At 47.8% G+C, this 25,981-nt stretch overlaps 1 protein-coding gene across 13 annotated transcripts in view; it reads right to left on the bottom strand.

Moving 5' to 3' along the window:
• The window catches only part of PKNOX2 (PBX/knotted 1 homeobox 2), a 320,618-nt gene that overhangs the window by 86,185 nt on the left and 208,452 nt on the right, over positions 1-25,981 (bottom strand). For 11 of the 13 annotated variants that reach the window (XM_055095040.2, XM_055095042.2, XM_055095038.2 and 8 more), the window contains one exon: positions 14,863-14,969. The exons of 1 other annotated variant lie outside the window; for it this stretch is intronic. The gene's annotated coding sequence lies outside the window, so the exon portion shown is untranslated. Of the gene's footprint in view, positions 1-14,098; positions 14,173-14,862; positions 14,970-25,981 lie in introns of those variants that run through there. One more of the 13 variants, XM_055095037.3, reaches the window with a different exon arrangement.

The following is a 25,981-nucleotide window of genomic DNA, read 5'->3' as shown; positions in this document are numbered from 1 at the left end:
CCCTCCCTCCTTTCTTCCCTCCCTCCTTCCTTCCTTCCTCCCTTCCTTCCATAGCAGCCAAGAGGCACTCATGAGGGCCCCTAGGAATGCTTCTTGTCTGTCCTCCGACACATACAAGCAGCATGTTCATGATTTTCCTTCCCTTGAGACAAGTAGGGGCTGTGGAAGTCCCATCCTCTGTCTGGGTCTCAATTTCCCCATCTGTAAACTTTGGGATTGGATGAGGGAATTCACAGGGCCACCCCTCAGTTCTCAGTTCCCATGATCTAAGCCTGGCCTTGGGGTAAAAAAAATTCTGGATTCCACATCCAGTAGAATCTACCACTTATTCTGTAACCTGTACAAGTCACTTTCCCTCTCGGACTGCAGAATGAAGGGATTTCCCCAGAACATTCGGGAAGCCTTTGCCCAGGATTTGCACTGCACACATGCTTGTTGAATGGAACGGAAAGGGTTGGATTGTAGCTTCTTTCTAAAGGCCAGCCAGCACCCGACTTCTCTTCCTCCCATCTAGTTGGAGAGTGGGAAGGAGGCCCCTGAGGTCAGTGAGCCAGGAGCTGTCAATCCCTTCAGCCCAGACGCCCCCAGGTTACCCCTCCACCCCCACCCCCAAGCCGTCCCCTCTGAGCAGCTGCCCAGGCCTGGGTTCTGACGTCTAGACAGATTTGCAGGAGGCTGAAATAACACAGTGAACTCAGCAGGAGGGACCGAAAAGCTGCATTAGTAACCTGGCTGGCTTCAACATCTCCCTCTGGGGCAGCCTCCTCAACCCTGGCGCAATCCGTCTCTTTTTCCCTCAGCCCCAACACCGCGTCCAAAATGATCTTCTCTGGCCCAGCTCCCTTCCCAGAAGTGGCCTGTAGGTGGCGTCGCAGGGCCCGCTTTAATTGCATTATATAATATAACCTGTTTACTAAATCATGTAATCAGTCGCCTTAGGATTTGCAGCTTGGGATGTGTATGGAGAATTGGACTTTGAGTCAAATTTAAAAACAAATAAAAATGAGAGGCAGCTGTTGCTGATAGTGTGATATTCATCTTTTGGAAACAAATTCACCCCAGTGCTATAAATTATGCCTGGAAAAAAAAAGTGTTGCTGGTAGAACGGAGTTGGCTAGGTCTCCTCTGCTGGCAACTCATAGCGATGAATCTTGAAATAACGGTGTCAACCTGTCACTGATTTCATGTGACTCTGTGGATTTATCTAAAGAAGCAAAGGCGTGTGTGTGCACACGAGCACACACACATAGAAACACACACATGCAGCAGGTCTCTCTGCAAAACCCAGTAAGGGCTACAAGTGACAAGCTGGAGGCGGGGTGTCTGCCAGAGCTCGGTGGTCCCTGAGGCTTGGTGGATGGAGTTGGCACCGAGAACTGAGCAGTGACAAGGGTGAGGTCAATTTGTGGTGGCAGAGGAGGACAGAATGGAGAGAGAGGATGCACCATGGGCTGGGAAGCTTGACCATGTGAGCAGGGGGTTGTCACCTCCAAATCAGTTGTTGTGTTGAAATGTTTCAAAAAGAGGGAGAAGTGGAGGCTCCTGGAGGGGAGGACTAAGGAATTTGGGAAGAGGGGCAAGCTCCCCAGAGCCTGCCCCACCTCACAGCACAGCAAACACCCTCGCCTGCCTCTTCACCCCAGGGACTGTGGGCGCTGAAAGGAAGCTGGGGACCCTGAGGATTCAGGCAGCAGGAATGTGGGGCTGAGTGGGTGCTGCTCTCTGCCTGTCTTTCTGATCCGGGGCTGATGGGGGGAAATGGAGATCCTCCAGTCTGCTGAGGTCAGGCTTGGAGTGGGGTCTGGGAGCCAGGGAGGGAGGTTGTACATATCTATGTTACTGAAGGAGGGGCAGGTACAGAGGAACTGAGTGGGATTTGCACTCAGGTCTCACATCCTTGTTCACTCTGTGTCCTAAAGGCCAGCTAAGAGGTCAAAAATAAGCCGCGACTCCACAATGACCCAGGTCCCAGGGCACGCTGCACCCGGCACAGAGCCCAAGTCCTTGCAGAATGTCACAGCCAGAACACCTGCTTCCCTACTGCCCCTCCGGGTCCTCCTTGGAATACTCAGTGGGGAGGCAAAGATGACAACCAAGACAAGCAGACGCTTTGGCCACCCATAGCTCTCCATACTAATTGTCATTTGCCACCCTTCTGGGAAGCCAACTTGGGAGGTGGTGCCAGGTCATGCCCTAATATCACGATGCTGGTGTCCAGGGAACAGAGTGGGGACAGAGCAGAAGCCAGCATGAGCTTTGGCTAGGACTGCCTGCTTCTGACTCCCTAAGAGATGTGCAGATCTCTCTCCCTCAATCCTCCTTCAGCCCTTAAATGCCACATGGAGTGAATGCTTTGGAAATGGTAAGAGCCTTCTGTGAGACCAGAAAATCCAGAGACCCTTCCCACCCAATCCCCAATTTCCATCCCAAGGAGCGTGGCCTCCCCCTAATGGCCTGTGGTCCTACTTCCGAGGGCCTAAACCTCCTCTCCCGTCTCCACTCCCGAGTCCATTTTACTGTTTGTTCTTTATTTGGAGCAACAATATGTCCTCACTGTGGTCGGGCCAACAGATCACTTATGCACTCACTGACCCCAGCCTAGAGATGAGCAGAAGCTTACATTAGAGACCCACCCTGGAGGAGAGGGTGCCGGGTCCCTCTGTGTCCATGGTTCACTATGGGGAGGATTAGTGGGCACACAAGCAGCATGATAAAGCAGTGTTTGGGGACAGGCCCCAGCACTGGGTCCATCACCCTCCTCAGCCGCTCCCTCCTCCATGGACAGGACTTGCCTTCCTTGAACTCCAGCCCGACCAGGTTTCCCAGAGAGGAGCCCCACCGTCCTGCCCTTTGCTGACGGCCATGCCGCTCTGACTCACACGGAAGCCAGAGTCCCAGGCCTGCAGTCTCTCCTCCTTGGGTCCCCAGTTCAGCTATTTTTTTAACTGGGCTTCACAACACGGAGCAGGAGAGTCAGATGAGCAACACCCGCCCTGCTCCCGCGCCCTCTTCCTGGTCTTGCTCCCACCTCTCCACACCGGGAACCAGAGTGCTGGAGCCCCACCGCCCTCCCTGCCTCGCTGTCACACCTTTTCTGGCTTCAAAAAGCCGCTGATATATTTTACAAACTGAAACAGCAATTTAATTCCCCCTGATAGCGGCAATTGTCCATTAGATCTTCCTACCGAGGAGCTTAACAATAATTCCTTTCATCCAACTGCTTGCTTCTTCTTGATCTGAGAATCAATCCCATAAATAGCAGGCAAGAGTTCTCACATTACTCTCCCCTCCAGCTTTTAGCATTTTGATGAAGATTCTCATCTCCTCTTTAAGCACTTTACAACTTGGCAATTTTTCCCCCTTTGGTTCCTTTAAACAAAATAAAACAAAAAACAGAAAAAAAAAAAAAAGCGTGCTGGCTGGAAGGGGGAGCTCAGCCCTTGCATTCTGCTCACAGAAGTGGTGTGCACCTTTTCCTACCTGGAGGCAGGGGGATAGCTGCAATGACCTGCGGTGGGTCCTGTCTGCTGGAAAGTGGGTGCTGCTCTGCCCCAGAGGCCATGACTATTGTGTCCCCAAAACTCACACTCACCACACCTGGGTCCCGCTTTTGCCAGTGATGTTCAACTTAGGGTACCTCTCCCATTCCAGGAGCCCCTCCCCCTATTGTTCACCCCCAGGAATGGAGGCGGGAGGGAGGCCACAGCTGCTGCCCTGGGGTGCTCTGAGCCAACTCCCTCCCCCAGCCTGTGGCCCCCTTGGAACCTTCTAACCTAGAGAGGGGATTCTGCCCTTTTGTTTTCCTCTCCAGCCCCTCCATCTCTAGCCAAACAACAAGAGTGGGAGAGGTGGGGAGGCCCAGGGAAAGGAGAGAGCTTGAGGCCTTTTATTCAATTATTTTCCTTTTTTTTTTCAACATGCAAGCAGCTCCAGGGATCGGGACAGTGGAGAGCCCTCCAGCTCCTCCACGGTGGTGGCTAGGGTGGAGTGTCAGGGCACCCGGGAGCCCCGGCCCGCCCCTCCCCCGAGACACTATCATGTGCTCTCTCGTCTGCTCACACTCACAGAGAAACAGATCTAAAAATGAACCTGGGACTGAAGTCCCCCTCGACAAACCTGATTCCCAGGTTTATTATTATTTGTCAAGAGCTGACAGCAGCCGCTGCTCAGGCACTGAGCTGAGAAAACAACACAGGCCGGGCCCCTGAGACCCACAACTCAACAGAGACAGACAAACAGCTCCAGCGCTGGGATCCCAGGTGGAAAAGCGCAGAGCCACCTCCGGCAGCCCTCTCGGGCTCCCTCCCTTTCATAAGTCTCTCTTCTCTGAGGCAGTCAGGAGGGCCCTGAAGCTCCCTGGGAGCTGGGGGGAGGAGGAAAGCAGGCATGAGGACCATGTAAGGTGTGAGCAGGGTGGCTGGAGCAGGGGCTGGTGGGGGAAGGAGGGCATGGAGGCGAGGGACCCTGAAGCCTATGCATTCCACCTCTGGTGCAACCTCAGATTCTCCTGGAGCCAGCGGAGCTAAAAGGGTCAGCCAGGCCCCTTTTCTCTCTGAGGACTGTACTGTGTCCTCTGGCTAGATGATACCTTGGTCCAATTTTTAAAACTTGCCTTTAGGGAAAAAAAAAAAAGTCAAGAGTCAGAGTTGTGGAAGCAAGTGGCTCTGTGCATTCAATTTATCATTGAGAAGCCACTAGTTCCTGAGACACCCATACCCAGCCAACGTGTGCCCTTCCTGCACCTTCCTGGTGGCCCAGGCAGAGCTCACAAGAAACAAGAGCTCTAAATAGAGCCCACGGCAATGGGATCAGCTAGAGGAGGAAAGGCTGCCCAGCCAGGCTGCCCCACCCTTGGTCCTCACCACCCCCTTGGAAGGAGGGCGGGTACACTGGCTCTGTGTTCCTGAGCTTCAGAAAAGCCAGCCCTGGGGAAGGGAAGATGACAGCCATGATGTGAGAGGACGTGGCGCGGCCACGCAGACTCGCACCCCAGCAGATACTCCCTCCATCGCCCAACCTAAGATGCTCTCGTGCCTTTTGCTGTGTTTCTTGTCTGCTACCAAGGTGTTCTGTATTTCACAGCCATGCCCTTCCCTTCATCAACACTTGGCTCCAAAGCCTACTGTTCCATGAAGCCTTTCTTCCCCTTCCACTCCAGGACTACACATGGGAAATCAAGGCGGGAACAATCATCATGCATGTTTCTGTGTTATGGAAAATCTGCTCCTCACCCGCATGTCCCATCTTGCCCACTGGCCCCTGTTCCCCCAGCAGACAAGATCATGGCTCTGCCTTGCATGTTCACTGGGGGAGAAGGGGCAGCCTATGCAATATGACTGCACAAAGTCTACCTCCTTATGGAGCCTCAATATATATACATGGTTATAGTTTAATTTCTTTGGCTTAACTCCTTTTTTTCTTTCCTTTTTTTTTTTGAGACGGAATCTTGCTCTGTCACCAAGCTGGAGTGCAGTGCAGTGGCACGATCTCGGCTTACTGCAACCTCTGCCTCCCGGGTTCAAGCGATTCTCCTGCCCCAGCCTCCCAAGTAGCTGGGACTACAGGCATGCACCACCACACCCAGCTAATTTTTGTATTTTTAGTAAAGATGGGGTTTCACCATGTTGGCCAGGCTGGTCTCGGTCTCTTGATGTGATCCACCTGCCTCGGCCTTCCAAAGTTCTGGGATTACAGACATTAGTCACTGTGCCTGGCCGGCTTACTTTTTTTTTTTTTTTTGAGATGGAGTCTTACTGTGTCACCCAGGCTGGAGTGCAGTGGTGTGATCTTGGCTCACTGCAACCTCTGCCTTCCGGGTTCAAGCGATTCTCCTGCCTCAGTCTCCGGAGTAGCTGGGACTACAGGTGCCTGCCACCACGCCTGGCTAATTTTTGTATTTTTAGTAGAGATGGAGTTTCACCATGTTGGCCAGGCTGGTCTCAAACTCCTGGCCTTGTGATCCACCCACCTCGGCCACCCAAAGTGCTGGGATTACAGGCAGGAGCCACCGTGCCTGGCCTGGCTTGCTCTTAAAATGTAAAACAAGCCAATCCAAGAAGTACAACCCTTTGAGTCCCAGCAGCCATTTACACAACAGTGAGAATAAGTTTGTCAGTTTCTGGAGCCAATTTGGATGTGAGTGAGATGATAATATAGAATTAATAACAACTGCCACTTACTGAGCCGTCCCTGTGCCCCAGGCATGACACTAACAGTAGATACGGGTCACCTGGTCTCTTTTTCTTAACAACCAGATGGTGTCAGCATTACGGTTGTTCCCATTCGTGGGTGAGCAAACTGGGGCTTTGAGGAAGTTTCCCGATGTTACACACAGTCTGATCCCAGAGTCTGCAGGGTTAACTGGAAGTCTCAGGGTGAGGGCAGGAAATAGCAGGGAAGGACTGAGACTCCTAGAAACTGGAGAAGTGCAGAAAAGGTGAGGCTGATTATAAAACCAAGCTGCCAGTTTAGAGTTGGGCCCTCGAATACTGGCTGTCCTTTGACTTTCCTATGCCCTGATTTTCCAAGCATCATGTTATACTGACACCACTAAATGTCTTCTGTGTTGCCGAGCCTGGGCTTTTGTACATCAGTTAATGGACACACACTCTGTGCCTTCCCACGGTGGGGAAGTTCCTTCCATCAGCCCTGTCATCCTGCTACAGCAGTGTGTGTACACATTTTGTTAAATATTTCATTGCATTTTGCTCTTATTATTTTATAAAAATGAGCGGGAGATGGGAAAATGAAAGTGCTGATCCCAGCGATAAGAAGTAGGGGTCTCGTAAACATAATACGACTGAGACGAAGATGGAAAACGGCAAATCTTGAGTCTTCATCGTGGACTCATTGGACTGTGTGTTCAATTAGGAGGAGAAGGAACAAAATTAAAGAACACAAAATGATGGAAATGTATGGCTGAAGACTGCATCTCAAAGGCGATGTATAATTGGAATCTGATAATGTGTCGTAGCTGTCTGGGAGCAGAGCTCCGGGAACGCATGGGGCACATACGAAAGCCAGGCTGTCTGTGCCTCACCCTGCTCTTGGCGGCTCTGGGGCCAGGGCTCTGAATCACATTGACTGTGATTCTGTCAGTGTCTCTGTCTTGTCATACTGGACTGAGGGGCCCTGCTGGGGCCCAGGAGGAGTGAAGTGGGGTAGAAGGGGGCATGCAGTCAGCCTGCTCTCTGTGACGGTCTCCACTTGGCCTTTCCCCACACACCCTTGGCTTTCCAGGGACCACCCACAGCTGTAAAGAAGTCCCTGTTCTGGAATGAAATCTGTCCATGACGCACAGGCTAAGAGGCAGCTGGCTGTATCTTGGGAAAGCGTGTCCAGTGGAGCAGTATTAGTGTTTTCAAGTCAGGGCACCCCATCGTTAGGGAGCATCCCCTCTCTTGTCATATCTCCCTGAGTCCAAGATTGCCAAAGAAGCCCCTTCCTGTTCACTTCAGAGTCTTCTCTTCCGCTCTCAGCCCAGAGAGATTCCAGGCAGCAGTCTGAATGGGCAGCCAGTGAGCCAGCAGCAGGGTTATTACCCACATCCTCTGAGGCAGGCAGCTATTAAACAGAAGTGCGAGGACGGAGCTGTGTTCTACCTCCCACTGGCTCGGGTTGTTCTCTGCCAGGTCCCGTCCCCTTCAACCTCCAGCCTTGGAAAGGGGCTGTGGTTTTCTGGCTCCTAAGAGGGAAAACTTTAGTCATGTGCTGGCCCTTTCAGCTGCTCTCAGACACAGAGGAGGAGTGTTTCATATTAGCAGCAGAGTCTTTGAATACTAGGAATGGGTCTGAAAATTATAACTCGCAGTGAAGCTTAATTCTGACTTGCGCAACGCAACCCATTTCCTATCATTATGGTCTGGGTGGAAAGAAAGAGTCCTGCCTTTAGTACAGAATCTTTGTAGTCTCGATGTTCAAGATCATGCCTTCAATTTGCCCTCTTCTTTCTCCAGTGAGATGGACATCATCTCTCATGCTAGGGCAAGGACCAGGGAGTGGAAGAAGAGGAGGAGAAGAAGGCAATTTTGCACAGTGGACTCTGGCCCTCAGGGACCAATTAGGATGCTTAGAACGGTTACTAATCCCCTGGGATCTGAGCATTTGTTAGTCTGGGTCTTCCAGGGTCAAGCCTGTCCAGGGAAAAGGAACAAAGTGTCTCTACTTCCAGATCAGGAGGTTCTGTCCAGAGTAGGTTGATCGGAGCAGGCAGGGTGCTGCATGTGAGATGTCTGCTCCCAGAGCCAGGCTCTGGGATGGGAAGGAGAAGTAAACGGGGCTACTCTTCTAAGATGACTCCCCAAGGGCACAAGTTTGCCTGGGGCTGGGGACGATCCTTGCTGTCTTCAGCCCCCCTCGGAGCTTTCTTCTCTGTTTAGGGCCTGGCTGTCTCCAGTGAGAGCCTGTGCTTTGTGGCACTGCGAAGAGCAGTCTGCTGTCTCTTTGTCCTGCAGTTCATAAACGTGAGAAAAAGAGCTCACTTAATGAGGCACTTGCCACGGTCAGGGATGATTTCACTAGCAGAAGCTGTGTGCATGTGAGCTGGGGAAGTGTGGGGAGTAGGGAAGATGGGCAGAGGGAGACAGGGAGGTGAGGAAGCCCATTTCAGAATGGTGGGGAAAGTCAGGCAGAGAGCTCCCCAAGGGGGACAGAGAGCGGATGCTGGGGAGATGGAGGGTCCAAAGGAGCTGTCCACAGTGAGAAGCCAGCTGCTGCGGCTGACCTGAAACCCAGCCTCAGCCTTTTCTTCACTCCTCAGGAAATGAACGCTTCTTCTCCAATTCTGGAAGCAGTGGGAACTCCAGGCACTAGGGCAGACTGTCAGACAACCAACAGAGGTGGAAGGGTCCTGAGTCATCATGAGGTCTGACTTCTTCCCGAGACAAATAAGGAAACTTGCCCAAGTCCACGCAGCAAGTTGGAGATAGGGCCCTAATTAGAACCCGGGTCCCAAGTAGCAAATCCAGGCCTCATTTACTGAGCACCTATTCTGTGTCAGGCACTGTGCAGGGCAATGGATGTCCCAGAAGGAGAAAACAGACGACAAAGGAAAAGAAATGAAGACGTAGCAAAATGGAGATTTCCCTGTGCTGAAGCAGACAGGTGACTTCAGACTTAAAAGATCCCAGCGCTAAGAAAGGAGAACAGAAAGCAAACCTCAAGCCCCAACACATCGTGGTGAAATCAGAACTTTAATGGGAAAAGAAGAGAGAACCACACGTTCCCATGGATCCTCATTGCAAGATTGGAAACAAGGAGATGGTGCAGCCATGTCAGCAAGTTCTAGGAGAAAAAGGTTTTGAACCTGGGATTCTGAGCGCAGTCCGATTATCAGTCAAGTATGAAGACAAAGCCAGTGTTGGACATGTGAGAACTTGGAGTTTATTTCCCACTCGTTGATATAAAAAATAACTAGAGGTTGTAGCCCAGCAAACGAAGAAATCCGAAGAGGCAGAGAACACTGAACAAGAAAGAGTGGCTGCTCAGGGCACCAGTCATGACACCACAGGGCTCAGAAGGTTCTTCCACAGCAGCCACGTTGTAACGACCCTTCCACAGGCCATTCACACTGCTTAGTTCTGTGGTTGAATACATTGCCATGCCCACAGTGGTTTTAATGCTTTTAAACAGATTTCCATCTTATAATCACCTATAGAATGCAGAGGTAAACTACAGCAATGTAACAGTATAAATCTTCTAAATCTTAACAATGTAAAAATCATAGATAACTTATTATTATGCAAAATATAATATGTAGTACTATATACAGTATATTATATACAGTATAAAAGTATATGGCATACTATAGATCCTATATATCATATATAATTATATATTATAGTACATAGCATACATATGTATTATAGTACATAGCACATAATATACCTCATATGATTATATATACTAACATATAATATTACATATTATATAATGTATATTATAATATATTTATTATATGTGATTTTAAAATACTGCATATATTATATAGTATACTATATAATATAGTGTATAGTATTATATATTATATATCATGTAGTATACAGTATTATGTATGATATATAATGCTATATACTATATTATATAGAGAATATACTACAGAGTATACATTATATATTATATATAATATGTAGTGCTACACTATATAATACATAATCTTTATAGTATCTATAATGCTATATGGTATGTGTTATTTAGTCTATTACTATTATGTTACATTATTAAGATTTAGAAGATTTATACTTATATTAATATATAGGATATATTATATATGGTGTATATATGTTATATAGTACATGTAATGCTATGAACTAAAAATAGATAATATCAAATGTAATTTGATAAAAACTTATCAAAGTAATACAAATTGGAGGGGAAGGATGTGTGCTAATTTCCTCAACTTTCATAGCAGAAAGTTAATGGATAAATAGATAAACTGAGAAAAAAGCGCTTAAGCATATTATCTAATATAATAAATGTTGGCCATCAAATAACTAAAGCCAGAAGCTGTTGTGGTTGACTTTGGATCATGAGCCTTGTGGGGAGAGGTGAGGGTAGGAAGGGAGAGTTTTTATTTTGTATCTTTTACACTGTTTGCTTTTTCCTCTCACACATACTTCTAATTTAAAAAATAACTACAATAAATAAATAATTATGCATCTATATAATAGAAAACTATGCAGCAGTTAAAAGTAATGGAGTAGATCTATTTGTTTTGACCCAGAAAGCTATCAATCATATAACCTATGTTTAAAAAGCAAGTTTTTAGAACAATATTTAAAACATAACATTTAACTGTGTTATAATAAACAGCAAAACCGGTAACATGTAGTCCCTACCTTCAAGGAGTTTTCTGACCACGCACCCACTTCCATGTCCTCTGCCCTGGGCCATCTGGCCTGCTTGGGCCCTCTTCCCTTTGCAAGATGCATGCCTCTTATTTGCTTGCTTGTTTGTTTTTTAGAGACAGGAGTCTCCCTCTGTCACCCAGGCTGGAGTACAGTGGAGCAATCATAGCTCACTGCAGCCTCAACCTACTGGCCTCAAGCAATCCTCCCTCCTCAGCCTCCTGAGTAGCTGGAACTACAGGTGTGCATCACCATGCCTGGCTAATTTTTTAAAATTAATACCTCTTTTTGCAGTAGATAAGAACTATTTTGTGCATATTTCAAGTAACAACTCTAAGTTCTTGACTATAAGTGCTCAGTCCAAAGACTGGCCTGGATGAAACTGCACAAGAAATGAACAGCTTTCTACACAAATATCTCGTGGAGGGAAGCAGAGAGGGGAGTGAGAATCCAAGGACTACAGGATGTCAGGCCTGAAAGACTCCTTGGAGAGCCTCTAGTCCTCCTTCCTCATTCACAGAGAAGGAACACATGTGGGGCCCAGAGAGGGGCAGTGGCCAATAAAAGGTCATGTGGTTGGATTATGATGTCCAGAAAAGACAGAACTGGGCTTTGTGAACAGCCAGAGTCAGGAAACAGCAGACAAGCTGAAGGCTGACCTGGGAGCCTGAAACCATGGCCTGCAGAGAGAGAATCCTACAGGGAGTTCAGAGGGGGCCTGTTCAGGAGCTGCTCAGAATGCAGACGGCTTGACTTTGAGGGGAGGCCTGCACAAATCAGACCACATCGCCCTTCCCTAGTGTCCATGGTAGTGGGAAAGAAGCAGTTTTAATAAAGTAGAAGGTGGCGCTTTGGGGCTCAAGGGGAGGGGCTTGCACAGGAACTGGCATTTTCTGAGCATTTCTGATGCACCAGACATTGTGTGAGGTGCATTCTTGTGCATTCTCTCATTTAATCTGCACAGAAGCCCCATGAGGTAAATATGATTACCACAATTACAGAAAGACAATGATGGTAAGAAAACTTAAGTGTCCGGGCGCAGTGGCTCATGCCTGTAATCACAGCACTTTGGGAGGCCGAGGCAGGCAGATTACTTGGACTCAGGAGTTAGATACCAGGCTAGAGAACATGGGAAAACACTATCTCTTTAAAAAAAAAAAACACAAAAATCAGTCCAGCATGGAGGTGTGCACCTGTTGCCCCAGCTACTCAGGAGACTGAGGCAGGAGGATCACTTGGGCCTGGGAGGCAGAGGTTGCAGTGAGCTGAGACTGTGCCACTCACTCTAGCCTGGGTGACAGAGTGAGACCCTGTCTCAAAAAAATGAAAAGAAAAAAAAAAAAAGAAAACTTAAGTTACGTAACTTGCCCCAAATCTCACAGGCAGCAAATGGCAGAGCTAGAATTGGAGTCTAGGTTGGTCTGGTTCCAAAGCCTAAGTTTCCTCAAGGAACCAGAGGACTCCAATAACTATGTGTTCACCAACTGAGAAGAGGAGATATGTCTCTCCTAAATGGGAATAAAACAAATGCTGTTCCCTTCCTGAACCCTGAGTATGGAATCAGCTCCTTTACCCAATCCATGACTATCCAGGTACACTGGCTGGCTCTTGAGAACTAAGGTTTATGTTTGCCCAACAGGACTTTGAAAATCCCCACCTCAGAGGATATCAGCATTTGGGGCTCCCTTTCTCCCTAGCAGAGTTCCTACAGTACCAGGCTCAGAAGAAGATGGGCTAGGACCTAGCATGAGTGCAGGGAAGAGAAGGAGCTGGAGTCCAGAACTCTTGATTTCCAAGGTTTCAGTCCTGAATCTGTCCTGTACCAACCTCAAAGGCATATGACCTGCTCTTGCCACCCCTCAGACACCGGCCCCCAGCCTCCTCCTATGTCTTCCTAGGCACCTCTGCCTCCACTGAGCCCTGACTCTGGGGGAGGCAGGCAGGCCCAGGAGAGTATATATGTCAGTTAGGGTTTGTCGTTTACACGTGGAGATCATTAACGAGACTTATTTTTAAATTGTAATTGCAAAATGTAAATGCTCCCCAAACCGATGTGTAATTGCTACCCCCTCCACCCCAGCCCTTCCCCTCTGGTGCCAGCTTTGCAAGGAGAGAATTAGAAAATAAAAAGGGGGTGGATTATGTAAGCAAAACGATTTTAAAAAAAGAGAGCGAGAGAGCTAAGAATTTAAGTGAGACAGCTGGCAGCTTCTCTGATTGCCACACTTCCAGCATTAGCTGCAAAAATTGTCCTTGCCAGTTGCACCCATCCAAGCAATAGTGTCAACTGTATTTAGTCCCTAGAACAGACCATACTGCCACTCACTTGGCAAGACGGTTCAGTGGTTAGTGTGTGTGTGTGTGTGTGTGTGTGTGTGTGTGTGTGTGTGTGTATGTGTGTGTGTGTCTCGGGACTGAGAGGGCAAAGGTCAGGGGTGATATTTGAGGTTGCCTCTACCCCATCTGTGGAAGCCTTCCATTCTACAGGAAGACATAATTCACAGCAGGATTAGCAGTCCATCAACCCTGTTACCCATATTCTACCATGCAGGTGATGGCAGGAACACCTCCATTCTCCCAGGCTCAGACTGGCTTGTTTGGACTCCAGCATCCACAGCCTCAGCCTGCAGAGAAATAGGACTCTACAGGAGAGTTCAGCAGGAAGAGCCTCAGTTCTATTCTCAGTCCCAGAGAAAGCCACTGAACTTCGGCATCAGCACACTTCACATGGATTCACCAGGTGTAGAACCCTTGTCCCTTTTTGTACCTTCTTCCCATCTTCTTCAATCCCTGCCCACAGCTGCTGTCTACAGTGAACTCCTTGTGACATCACTCTGCTACACAGACCCCAAATGTTGAAAAGGCTCAACTTGCCCCCGAAACGGGCATCGCCCAACCCACACTCAGCGAAGACTTGACCTGCATAGATACCTTCCTCTCAGCTTCCACCGCGAGGGGCCACAGCTCTCCCGTGCCACCCACCCCTCGTTGTACCTAGAACACAGAGCTCCCCAGACAGGGAGAAGGACGAGCATTGTTGCCAGTCTGTCCTCAGACATGTGGTCCTCTAAATAGACTAACTAGCTGCTTGGAGAGCTGGGCAAAGGGACATTCATCTTTGTGATTAACTCTCCCTCGTTCCCTCTCTGCAGGGAAACCAGCTTTGTGAGGAATTTGGCGATGATTTCTGCTGCCAAAATGGAGACTGATGAACTGTAAGATCATGGTGGCCCTAAGACATCAGGGAAACTTACAAAATCCTGGGCAAGGTCCTTTGGAGTTGGGGCCCAATCTCACCATAACAGATCCAGCCCTTATCATGGCATACTGGAAAGAGAAAAGGGTTGTTTTGGATAACTGGATTTCTACATCCCTGCCTATATTGATACTTACGTCTGTGGGATCATGAAGTTACTTAAGGGGATTTAAAAAACCCTATCAGATAAGAGGATTAAATGAGATTCTCTATTCAAAATGCTTTATACGTTCAAAAGAACCATTTCTCAGAGTTCATCAGAAACACCTGGAATGCAGTTTCCATGCATCAGAAAGATTTGGGGTGCAGGTTCCTGAGTCCTAATCCTGACTCAAAGCATCAGAAGCTTTGGCTTTGGGGTCCTGGAACTGCATTTTTAAGGAACCCCCCCACCCCACCCCGCCACCACCAGGTCATTCATGGGTGATAATGTTTGCTCCAGAGGGCGGTACAAACGTGATCATCATCTTGATACTAAGCAAGGCCCCACCCATCTGTATCAACCACCATTTATTGTTCACAGAACCATTTATTGTTCACAGAATAGATGAAAAGAGACAGGAATAAGGCCCAGCCCTCCTCCTCAAGGAGCTAAGGAGGTGACATGAAGACATGAGAATAATCACACAATGATTGGCTTTCAAGGTTGTTCACATTAAGTGTCAGCTCATGTTCTGAGCTCGTTCTAGAGGCCTTCAGAAGAAAAGATATCCTGCTTGGGGGGTGTAACTGTATGTTAAAGGACAGAAGAGCATTTCTTACTGTTTGGGTGATCCCGGGGCCTCTGAGATGGTCCTCAGGAGACTCACTCCCCTCTTTCTACTTCCAGCTGGGCCAGAATTTCTTCCTGTCTGCTAGAGCCAAAGCACCTGCAAAAAAGGGTAGAGCAGCTCTCAGCAGGGAAGGCAAGAAGTGCAGGGGTGGTCAGAGAAGAGGGGCTTCCGGGCTGTGTTCTCCCCTCTCCAGGCCTCTCCAGGATGTCCTCTATTCTGTAATTTCCCTTGCAGCCATTTCTCCTGTATTTGCCATTCAACTCTCTCTCAATGTGGTCACTGAGGCCCATGGAGCCACTGTAGCCAGGCCCTGGTCACTGTTGAACACGCTCTGGTCACTGTTGAACACGCCCTATTGTTGTCCATCTGGCTTCCTGAACCAGGAGTGCCTGCGGCTCTCTCCCCCAAGTGTGGACAGGTGCCTGTGAGTGATTTCTGCGGTGCTGGGAAGACCACAGCTGACATCTTGTATTAAGGCTGTGGGGAAACTCAGAGGAAGGGGGGACAGTGGTAGATTTGCCAGGCGTGTGGATAAGTTGCAGATCCAAATGATAGCGGGCTTCGACTGGGGTCTGGAGAGACACTGAGGGGTTAGGGTGGGTGGGGAGGTGTCCAGGGCAGCAGGGAGGAAGAGTTGGAGGGGAATGGGCCTAAAGCAGCACTTAGCATTGAAGGATAACCTGTGGCCTCAAGCTGGCTTTGGCTGCATGACTTATTTTTATTTTTAGATTAAAGTGAATTAATTTTGTTTCTCAATATTTGAAATGGACCATGGCATTGGCAAATGGAGGCTGGGTGGTCAGCACGGCCATAAGGTCTGGCCGGACACTCCTCAAACAGTCCCATCAATTTCTCCTTGTGGATGAGTTGCTAATTGGACTTCAGTGAGGCTGTGCTTGGAGCCAGGATGGCAGGGTCGGGGGAGGGGGCTGCTCTGAGGCCTGGGCGGCACTTTCAGAGCAGCATCAGGAGAACCCGCTGGCCAGGAGGGCCTGCCCTACACCAGAGGTAAGTGCATCTTTAACATCAACAGTTCCTTCCTAGTTAACACCATCTTACTCTCCCTGTAAAAACACATTTGCACCTCAGTAAAGAATGTAATTAACCAGTGACATGACAACAGGAGGAGCTAAACAGTGGCCCAGGCCGGGAGCTGCAAGGGGTGGTGGTGGTGGGGTGGTGGAAATTTAGACATTTGCCTGAACAATGAGACTTTCTCACCTCCCTTCTGGTGTGTGTGTGTATGTGTGTGTGTGTCTGTGTGTGTGCACTGCTGGGAGGTGAGGGTGGCAGAGAGACAGCATCCGGGATCCTGAGGGAGGTTTGAATTCCTGGGGGCAGAAGAGAGGAAGCCAAGGGAGCTGGGAGGTGGGATGAGCTGAAGGAAGCAAGGATAAGCAGGGTGGTTTGTGAATTTCCATTAACAAAAGCTCTGTGGATTAAAACAAAAACCCCTCCCTTCTTTGCACCCCAGGCTCCTCCCAAGAGGAAATAAGAGATACCAGCCATTGCCTGCCCTGGGCAGCCCCTGGGAAGAGCCCAAGAGATCAGGACCGGCTCACAGGCGTCATCGTGGTCCAGTTACTCCTAACTTGTTCCCTGCACCAGGCTTCTCCTCCATGTGACCTCGTCTGTGAACCCTGTGACCGACTCCCAGTTCTGTGGCCACCCCAGCAGCAAACCTGGGAGATATGCTTGATTCCTCCCTCCTCCAAGCCTCATCTCCTCTTCACTCCCCCATCACTATCCCACTTCTCATCCTCTTCCAATCAGGGCTGAAGATATCTTCCCTCCTTTCTATCCCCAGCTGCACAAGCTACAAAGGGCCCTTCTCCCCTCCATGCTCCTCCTTCCCACCATCGGCCCCACAGCGCACCCCTGCACTGCTGCTTCCAGGCAGAGCTACTGGGACAGGTGACTTCATTCATGCTCTTCAAGGTCTCATCCATGCCAGGCACTGCCGACACAGCCGTGAGTGCCTCACACCTGTGATGGGCTTACAGCTGTGGCACCACGTCCTCCAGAAGTACAACGACTTCCTGCTCAGAGAAGGCCTTCAACACACATCTGCTCATTGTCTAGAAAGCAGCTGGCCCCGACTGCCTTTCTAGACTCATCTTCCACCCTGCACCATGGCTCTCTACTCTCCAACCACTCACAACACTTGCCATTCTCCAAACCTGTCCACAACTTCCCACTCCCCTCAATGCCCGATTCTATATTTCTGTCTGATCAGATATTTCTACCTGAACCATTCCTCAGTGTTCACGCAAACATTCTGGCTGCTACCTCCACAGCCAGAAGTAATTTTTCCTCCTCTGTGCTTCCAAATAACATGCTGCTTGTCATTCTCTGAAAGCTCTAGTCACATCCTGTCTCATGCTATGGTTATCTTAGATATCTTTCATCTCCTTCCAAACTATAAGTTTCTCATGGGCAGAAGTCCTTTCTTAAATCTGTATAATTTTTTCAGTTCACAAAGTACTTTCATGTGTAATATCTTCTTTAACTCTTAAAGCAACCTTTAAAAGTAGGTATTTTAATATGATGATTTTGTTACCTTTAAAAAATAGCAAATGCTTCTTGTAAAAAATAGACAAATAAGAGGAAAAATGTTAAGTTAGTAGCAATCCTACAATACAAATATAAGCTACAGTTAATATTTGGAGTAAAATGCTTCTTTTTTAAAAGCAGTATCATATTTTCATACTGTTCACTAAATAGCCTTTTATATTTACCAACATATCATAAACACCTTTTCATGTAGGAGGAAAATATATTATAATTTTAATGATTATGGCATTCCATTTATGGGTATACTATAATTACTCAGACAAATTCTTCACATTTGTTGTTTAGATTATTTCCAGTTTTTGCTATTATAAACATATAATGACTTTTCTTGCAGTGGACTCTTGCTCCAGACTTGATCATTTTCTTAGGATAAGTTTCTGGATGTGGAATTGCCAAGTCCAAAGGTGTGTTCATCTTAAGGAATTTTTACAAATTACTTGCAGGAAGGTCACACCCATTTACATCCTATCAGCAGCGTATGAGAGATGCCTTTCCCTTGCCAGGTAGTTGCTCTTATTTTGTAGATGTGGAAAATGAGGCTTAGGAAAGTCAAGCACAGGGCTTGCCTAAGAAAACAGCCAGCAAGTGGTGTGTCTTCTGACTCCAGACATTTTGTTCTCCCAAGCTCTCTGCTTCTCTTTGCCCTTCTATTTCTTACCAATCCAAAGAGAGTGCTTGCAGTAGTAAGTGCTAAGTTAATGTTGCACTCCCGGAAGGAGAGGCAGAGGTGGCTGTGCCCTGAGTGGTGGGGTGGGCCAATCCTGGGAGCTTTGCTAACATCAGCCTCTTCCGGGTGTCTGAGGCTGACTTGGTAAATGACAGATCTGTTCTTTGGTAGCTTTTTACTACTCCCTCCTGCCCTGTTCTGGGAAGGTACAAATTGCTTCAATTTAGTCCCCATATATTAAGAATCTACCTTGTGCTGGGGCCTGGGCATCAAAGACACAACACACACACTATCTGTCTCTGTCTCTGTCTCTCTTTCTCTCTCACTCACTCTCTCTCTCTCTCTCACTCACTCTCTCTCTTTCTCTCTCTCTCCCCCGCTCTCTCCCTGTCTTCTAGGTGTTTACAGTCTAGTGGGCAAAATAGAAGGTAAAGAAATAATTGCCACCTACAATGTGTGTGTGATGCTGCTTCTGACTGTCAGCCTCCAGATCCCACAATGGCCAGAGCAGGGCTCAGGGCCAGGGTCAGGGCTGGGGAGGGGAGGAAGCCCTGCCTGCCTGGTGTGGCCTCCAGCCTCTGTCTCTTTCATTGTGTCCCTCCTGGTGCTGGGGTTCCAGGGCTCCCTCCGACATCCTGCCATAGCCATGTGTTCCTTGTCTTTCTGCTCTAGCTGAGCCTCTGCTGCCCCCACCCCAAGACGACACAGAGGAGCTACAACTCAGAGAGGAATCACCCCAATATCAGGGAAAGAAGCTGACCCTGTTCTCCACTCAGGGAATAAAACACACATTTGAGAGAGGAAGGACGATCAGAGGTGACACCAGCATGCCCCCACACAGGGCACTGCTTCAGGGCTACAATACACTTGGAATTCTCCTTCCCAGAACTGACAACTGCCGAGTTCCATTTGTTTCCCAACAGCCTACAGAAAGCTACAAGGCATAAATACAGTCTGTAATCTCCTTCCTGTCACTGCCAGCAATTCCACCAAGCACAAGGGGGACCACTCACATGACAGAGAGCCAGGACTGCAGGGAGGAGGAGACCCCTGATGGCCACGGCCATCCTCCCAGTCTCCAACCCTCCTCTTGCCCTCCACACTCAAGCTGTGTGCCCCTTTCTAGATTGCAGGCAGAGGGACCCAACAATCTCCTTTTTGTCACCATGCAGAGCTCTTCCTCTCTGAAAGCTAATAAGCAGCACAGCAGGCAGGGCCAAGCCACAGATGCAGACAGAAAGTCAGAGAGAAATGGAAGGATGGGAAGACACGGGGCTGTGTGACCCAATGACCTGGATGGTTCAGGGAACAAGAAAGGAAGCAAGAGCTTCACATTGAAGAGAAAGTTCCTCTGTCCTCACGACCTCCCCACCTCCAGCACTGTAGCTCCCACAGGCCTCTCTCTGCCTATCCAAGTTCATTCTACTGGACCCATCTATGGACATGGGCTGGCTTCCCCACAGATCACCTTTGCCTGTTTTGCCAACTTGTGCTTAGGCTTTTTGCAGATGAGTTGGATAAGTGAAGACCGAGCCTCTGGAATCTGTGGCCAGAGACCCAAACCAAAGACTTGTCCCCTGTCCACTCTGGGAAGGTTACCCCCACTCTGGTATCTATCTCAGGAGTATAAAACACCAAGCTTTTTTGTCCCAGTTGGCCCGAGAGCCTAAAAAAGCATCTGTTCTCACTCTGGAGCCCACCAAGGGCCTCTTCTTCCATGAGTGCAGTGATGAAAGTGTGGTTTGCCTACACGGACACGCCAGCAGTCCCTAACAGCTGATGTTTGTGAATCCTCAGGCTTCACCTCCCTGCTGGCGGGGGTGAGCTATGGAGGTGTGGCAGCCAGGACCAGCTTCATCACACATTTGCTCTGTGATGTTGGATGAAGCATGCCACCGGTTTAAATTCTGTTTCCTCCTCATCATTATTGGTTTTCACCATTGCCATCTATAAACAAGGGGCTGGACCTGACAGTGTGACATTCTCTGATCTCATTCCCTGATGATGCTTGATCGGCTGTTAAATTCAACTGTCATCCCAGGGAAAGCCTCAAGTTTCACCAAGGCAATGAGGCTGATCTCAAAGACACCAGATGCCAATCCTCTAGAAAGAGAGGGGCTCTTTGGAAGCTAAAATAATTCATCGACTTGTTTATGGTGTTTCTCCTCTGCTCAAAAGTCTACAATGGCTTGCCAGGGCCTAAAAGACAAAATTGAGATTTCTTGGCTTCCATTCTTCCCCTTCATAATCAGCCTGACCCTACCAATCTTACCTAATCCCCCACTACTTTCAAATCTGAACCTTTTCTCCAGCCAGTCCAGGCTACCACTGCCTCACAGCCAAGCACACCCCCTGTGTGAGTTCCCTGGCCCACCTGCCATGCTTCCCTTTCCTCTGTTGTCCAGGTCCCATCCAACCTACAAAGACTAGCTCAAGTCCTGCCTTTCTGCAGCCGAATGAACTCAGCCTCTTGCCCTCCTCACCCTATTACTGACCCTTGATCTTACTCAATTTTGTGAGCCCCTGCTTTGTGCGTGAATCTTAATCTCCTCTCGATGTCATCATAAGCTTTTGATTGTGAGACTTTCATATTTCTCTTATTCCTTCCATACATACCTAGGTGAGTACTGTACCCATGGAGATCATGGAAAGTACTGTTCCTGTCACATGAAGAGGAGCTGCTACTAGAAAATATTAAATCAGATCAATGCTGAACCAGTTCAGTTGATGGTTTGCTTACTTAGTTATTATTATTCATTGCCAAAGGTATTACAGTTCTTTATATTTCAATGTGTTCTTGAATTGAGAGCTGTTGACTAAACTATGTATTATTTTGCATACTTCCTGCAGTAACACTAAGTGAATGTGGGAGAGAGAATACAATGGGTGGAAAGGTGAAGTCAGACAACCTTGAATTCCAATCCTAGGTTTCCGTTTTCCTAGCTGTATAAGTCACGGTTTTCCTACTTCTGTAAAATGGTTACAGTAATACCCAACTCACAGGATGCTTCCTGGGATTTGATAGTATTACATTAGATGTGTGATATGCTTAGCAGTTAGCAAAGGGCTTGGCAATGACGTAGACTAAGCCTTTCATAAATGATGACTATTGTCATTAGTGACAATGATAGCAATAATAACTTGTTTAGATCTCATCTAGCAGAATCTTACTCATCCTCTGAGACTCGGCTCTGTTAGATTTTCTCTCATGGCCACTGAGCCCCATACAGGGTGTCTGTCATTCCTTCCTTTCTGCTCCCCTAATACCTGGGACCATATCTCCAAGACAAAGTCCAAAGTCCTTAGCCATGAACTCCAGGCTGTGTCACTGAATTATCTGTTCCTAGGTGTGTCCCTCCCACTAAGCTCTGAGTTTCCAGAGAGCAGGGACTCTGTATTCCTCACCTGCACTTCCAGCCCTGGCCTAGCATCAGGATCAACGTGCATCTATTAAATGAGGGAAAGAATGGATAAGCAGGAATGCCAGAAGCAGTCAAGAGACCTGGGCAGAGTTTGGCCAGTCACAAATTTTCTTTCTGGAGAAAGGGGCCTGGGGGAGAGATTGGTAATTGGGAATGCATCATGAAAAGCAAATGTCTGCTTTAATTCAGCTAAGACCAGCCCACTTGAAAGGGACTTTAGAAAAAGCCTTTCACTTGCCCAGCAGGATTTTCTTATTTGGGGAACCTTCAGCCCCATCAGAAGACTTTGACATTGAACATCTCTGCAAGGCCCTGCCTGTCTCTACTTTCCTTACAAAACTCAGCCTAGCCTCCTTCTCTCACTCCTCCCTTCCCATCCCTTTCCCCAGTGGTCAGACCCTCAGCCTCTGAGTCCTTGCTCTCTCCCCAAGCCAGCCTGCTTGATGACTCTGGGTTCCAAGCAGGCTCCCCAGCTCCAATGGCTCTCTCCAGAAGCAGGTGAAGGTAAGTGCATCTTGGTACAATCTGTTTGTTTTTGCCTCTGCCACCAGATAGAGTGAGCTACATTTTCTTCCTTTCCATCTCCACGGCCACATCTCAGCTCAGCAATTCCCTCCTGATCCATCCCTCTGGGGGCTGCTGCATCCTCCACAGGCTGCACGAGGACCGTTCCAGCCACTTACAGCATCCTATGCACAGTTCTCTTCACACTTAGCCAGCCACATTGTGATCGTCTGGGTACTACTCTGCCACCCCACTTGATTATATAATCCTAAATGGAATCTCAAGCCTATAGAGCTCCCCAGAGCCTAAGATGTATTTTGTACATATAAGGTGTTCAGCATATTTGCTGGATAAAGGAGTAAATACATGTATACATTCAGCAGAGGACATGTGGAGTGTATAACACACCACATGCTGATCTCCTTTACGAAGAACCATATTATCCAATTTATTATTTAAGCCTTGCAGCAACTTTGGAAAGTAGTTATTATTAGTCCTATTTTTAAAAAGGGAAAACTGAGGTTAGAAAGTTAAGCGATTGGCCCAAAGAAAACTGGTTAAGGGGTGAAGGGAAAGGGTGGAGTCCACCTGCCTATCTAGTCCAGGAAAAGCTATAAAGAGGGTGAGCTGCTTCTGTTCTGCCTCTCTTGGGAAATAAACAAGAAGAATTCTTCTTCTCATCATTTGGTGAGTCGGTGACATTTCATTTGACAAAGAATCTAGGAAAAGCCTCTCTTGGGACTAGTTTTGGGACCAGGCTCTGATAATATTGCTTTATTGAAAAAGGATGCTAGGAACTGAGCTCCGGATGGCCTTTTACATGGAGTAATTTATGCAGGAAATGAGATATATATTTTTTTAAAGAAACACACATTGATCTACACAGTCACAAAGACAGCAGTGACAACACACACACACACACAACCCCAGAAACAGTGTCACAGTCACACAAAGGCACAGATTCCAGTTCAGGGTCATGCCACACACAGTAAGCAGCCAGAAGATTCCAGGTCAGATGGATACAGAGCCCTAGGCTCACACCCACTTGCAAAACAGTCGGAAGGCTCTCTCTGACTTTCCCTTCCATGCCTTCCAGGAGAAATTGCGATTTTCCCCACACATGTAAATTTTCGTTATTAAGGAACGCAGAGGAAGCATGACATTGAAGAAATTAATCTCTCTGTGCCTCCCTGCCCTTCTCAGGGCTGTATTTCCTCCTGTGATGACCACACCGCTTATGGAGATGGTGCCAATCCGATGACCTGCACCCCGGGGCATAGCTCCCACTCAGGGAAGATTTACACCTTGTGCCTTGCAGAGGTTTCAGTCATAACCAGCTCCTGGAGGACAGCAAAGGAAGGCAACAAGGAAGGGAAATGAAATGTCTGTAAAATTCTCATTCAGATACTGCTGAGAAATGAATTTCAGAAGTGGAAGGCATGGTAAAAAGCATTTTATTTAAAATGGCTTTCTCCCTAGGCTGTTTGTGAAGAGTTGGGATTTGAAAGGACATCTGAAAGTTAGGACTTCCCTTCCAGCCATGGTGATTTTGACCTGGGCTCAAAGCAGAGCCCAGGATCCCTGTACTTACAAAATTGGCACCGAGAAACTCACGGATGCTGGAAACGCACTGGGAGCCAAGATACCTGGCCTCCATCCATAACTCTCCTGCATCAGCACGTCACTGCTCTGGGCCTCAGTTTCTCCATCTGCAAAGTGAGGTTAGGACCAGATGGTCCCTTCCACCATGGTCTGCATCAGGGGACTCCTTGCTCTGCCTTGGTCCAGTGTTAATAAGACTTTATGTACTGGGGTTATCTGCAAGATGATGTATACAACCCAAAGCATGTCCAATCCCATCCATTAACTTTTTGTTTATGCTTCACTGTAACTTTGTGAGGTTGGTAGTGCTGGTATCAATATACCCATTTTACAGACAGAATAAGCAAAACTGAGACTTAACTGTCTCGGCTAAGGTCTCAAAAATAATCAATATTGAAATCTCAAGTTGATCTATTGGGATATTCAATGGAAAGGTGACCTGCACACTCTGGGGGATCTGGGGGACACAGGGGTGATGGCAGATGACTAACTGCTCCCCCTTCCAGCTCTGCAGCCAAGCATCTGCCACAGTGATTCAGCAGTGAGGGTGTCATCATCCATGGGGAGTTCTGGGCGTGATGCTGCCCAGGAGCCACTGGGCTCATCAGGATTAAACCCCCACAAGAGCAGCGCCATCCTGGGTGGGGCGGGGAAGGTGGTCATTAGTGGGCTTCACTTCATGGAAAACGCAGAGGACAGCACCTTGTGACTGTGTCTGCATAAGAGAGGACAAGGTCCCTCAGCACTGTCATAATGATGAAGAGGACAGGGAGTGGAGGGGGCTGTAGAACAAAAGGGCAGAGTCTGGAGGGATGGCTACTGGCACTTGGATATGCTTCCCAAAGCTCGGTCTTTCTCTGCACTGCTGTTCCCCATTTTTCTCCAGTACACTCTAAACTCTGACAATAAACCCTAGGACCTCAGATCACCCATTCCTATGCTCAAAAACATATATATACATTTTTTTTTGAATAAGACACATCTTTAGTGCAGGTATTCGAGAACTTTCATGACATGGCTCCTACCTAACTTCTAGCCTATGACTCTCCTTCAAGGACGCTAGGTCAGGGTCTGGCAAACCACACCCTATGGTCTGAATGTGCCTCTCCAAAATTTGCATGGAAACCTGATCCCCACTGTGGTGCTATTAAAAGATGGGGCCTTTTGGGAAGTGATTAATTTATGAGGGCTCTGCCCTCATCAATGGGATTGGTGCCCTTATAAAAAAGGCTCGAGTGAGCTCCTTTTGCCCAACCCCTGTGTGAGGACATATAGAAGGTCCCATCTATGAGAAAGGAGCCCTCACTAAACACTGAATCTGCTGATGCCTTGATCTTAGAGTTCAAATCTCCAGAACTGTGAGAAATAAATTCCAGTGTTTTATACATTACCCAGTCTAAGGTATTTTGTGACAGCAGCCCAAAAGGACTAAGACATAAACTCACAAGCCAAATCCTGAGGCTGCCTGTTTTTGTAATTAAAGTTTTATTAGAACACAGCCACGCCCATTTGTTTACTATTGTCTATGGCTGTTTCCCACTGTGATGACAGCATTGAACATGGTCAGCCCTCCGTATCTGTGGGTTCCACATCTGTTGATTCAATCAACTGCAGATAGAAAATATTTGGGAAAAAAATTTAATCTGTACTGAACATGTGCCGACATTTTTCTTGTCATTATTCCCTAAACAATACAGTAGGACAACTATTTACATAGCATTTACATTGTATTAGGTATTATAAGTAATCTAGAGATTTAAAGTATACAGGAGTATGTGCGTAGGTTATATGCAAATACTACACCATTTTATATAAGGGACTTGAGCATCTGTGAATTTTGGTATCCGTGGGTGGTCTTGAAATCAGTCCCCCACAGATACCGAGGGATGATTGCAGTTGCAACACAAGACCTGAACTATTTACTGTTCGAAATTTTACAGAAAAAGTTTGCTGATCTCTGCTCTGGGTTATAGTTAAACTATACTCACCCTCTCCTATACAGATTCCACTTTTAGATACCTCCAGGCCTTCGCTTGTTCCAAGACTGGGATGCCCTCTTTCCGTACTCTAATAGTTGAAATACAGCTCTTCCTCAAGAACTCAGCTCAAATGTTATTTATTCTGTGATGCCTCCTGAATTGCTACGAAGAATTGCTCATAGCTCTTTACAGCCATGGCACATTGTTAGGATGACCCCACAATATATTATCCAAACTGGAGTAATTTTGAGAGTGAAAGAGAGCACAATGACTAATTACACAGCAACTACAGGTTGCAACTGAGACCATGCCAGGCAAAGCAGGTTGTGTGGTTGCCAGCATGGAGTGCTTCTGTCATCC

The sequence above is a fragment of the Pan paniscus genome, chromosome 9, assembly GCF_029289425.2.
Source record: "Pan paniscus chromosome 9, NHGRI_mPanPan1-v2.0_pri, whole genome shotgun sequence".
Taxonomy (NCBI): Eukaryota; Metazoa; Chordata; class Mammalia; order Primates; family Hominidae; genus Pan; species Pan paniscus.
Note: the sequence above shows the minus strand (reverse complement) of the source record. Positions and strands in the feature narration are given on the sequence as shown.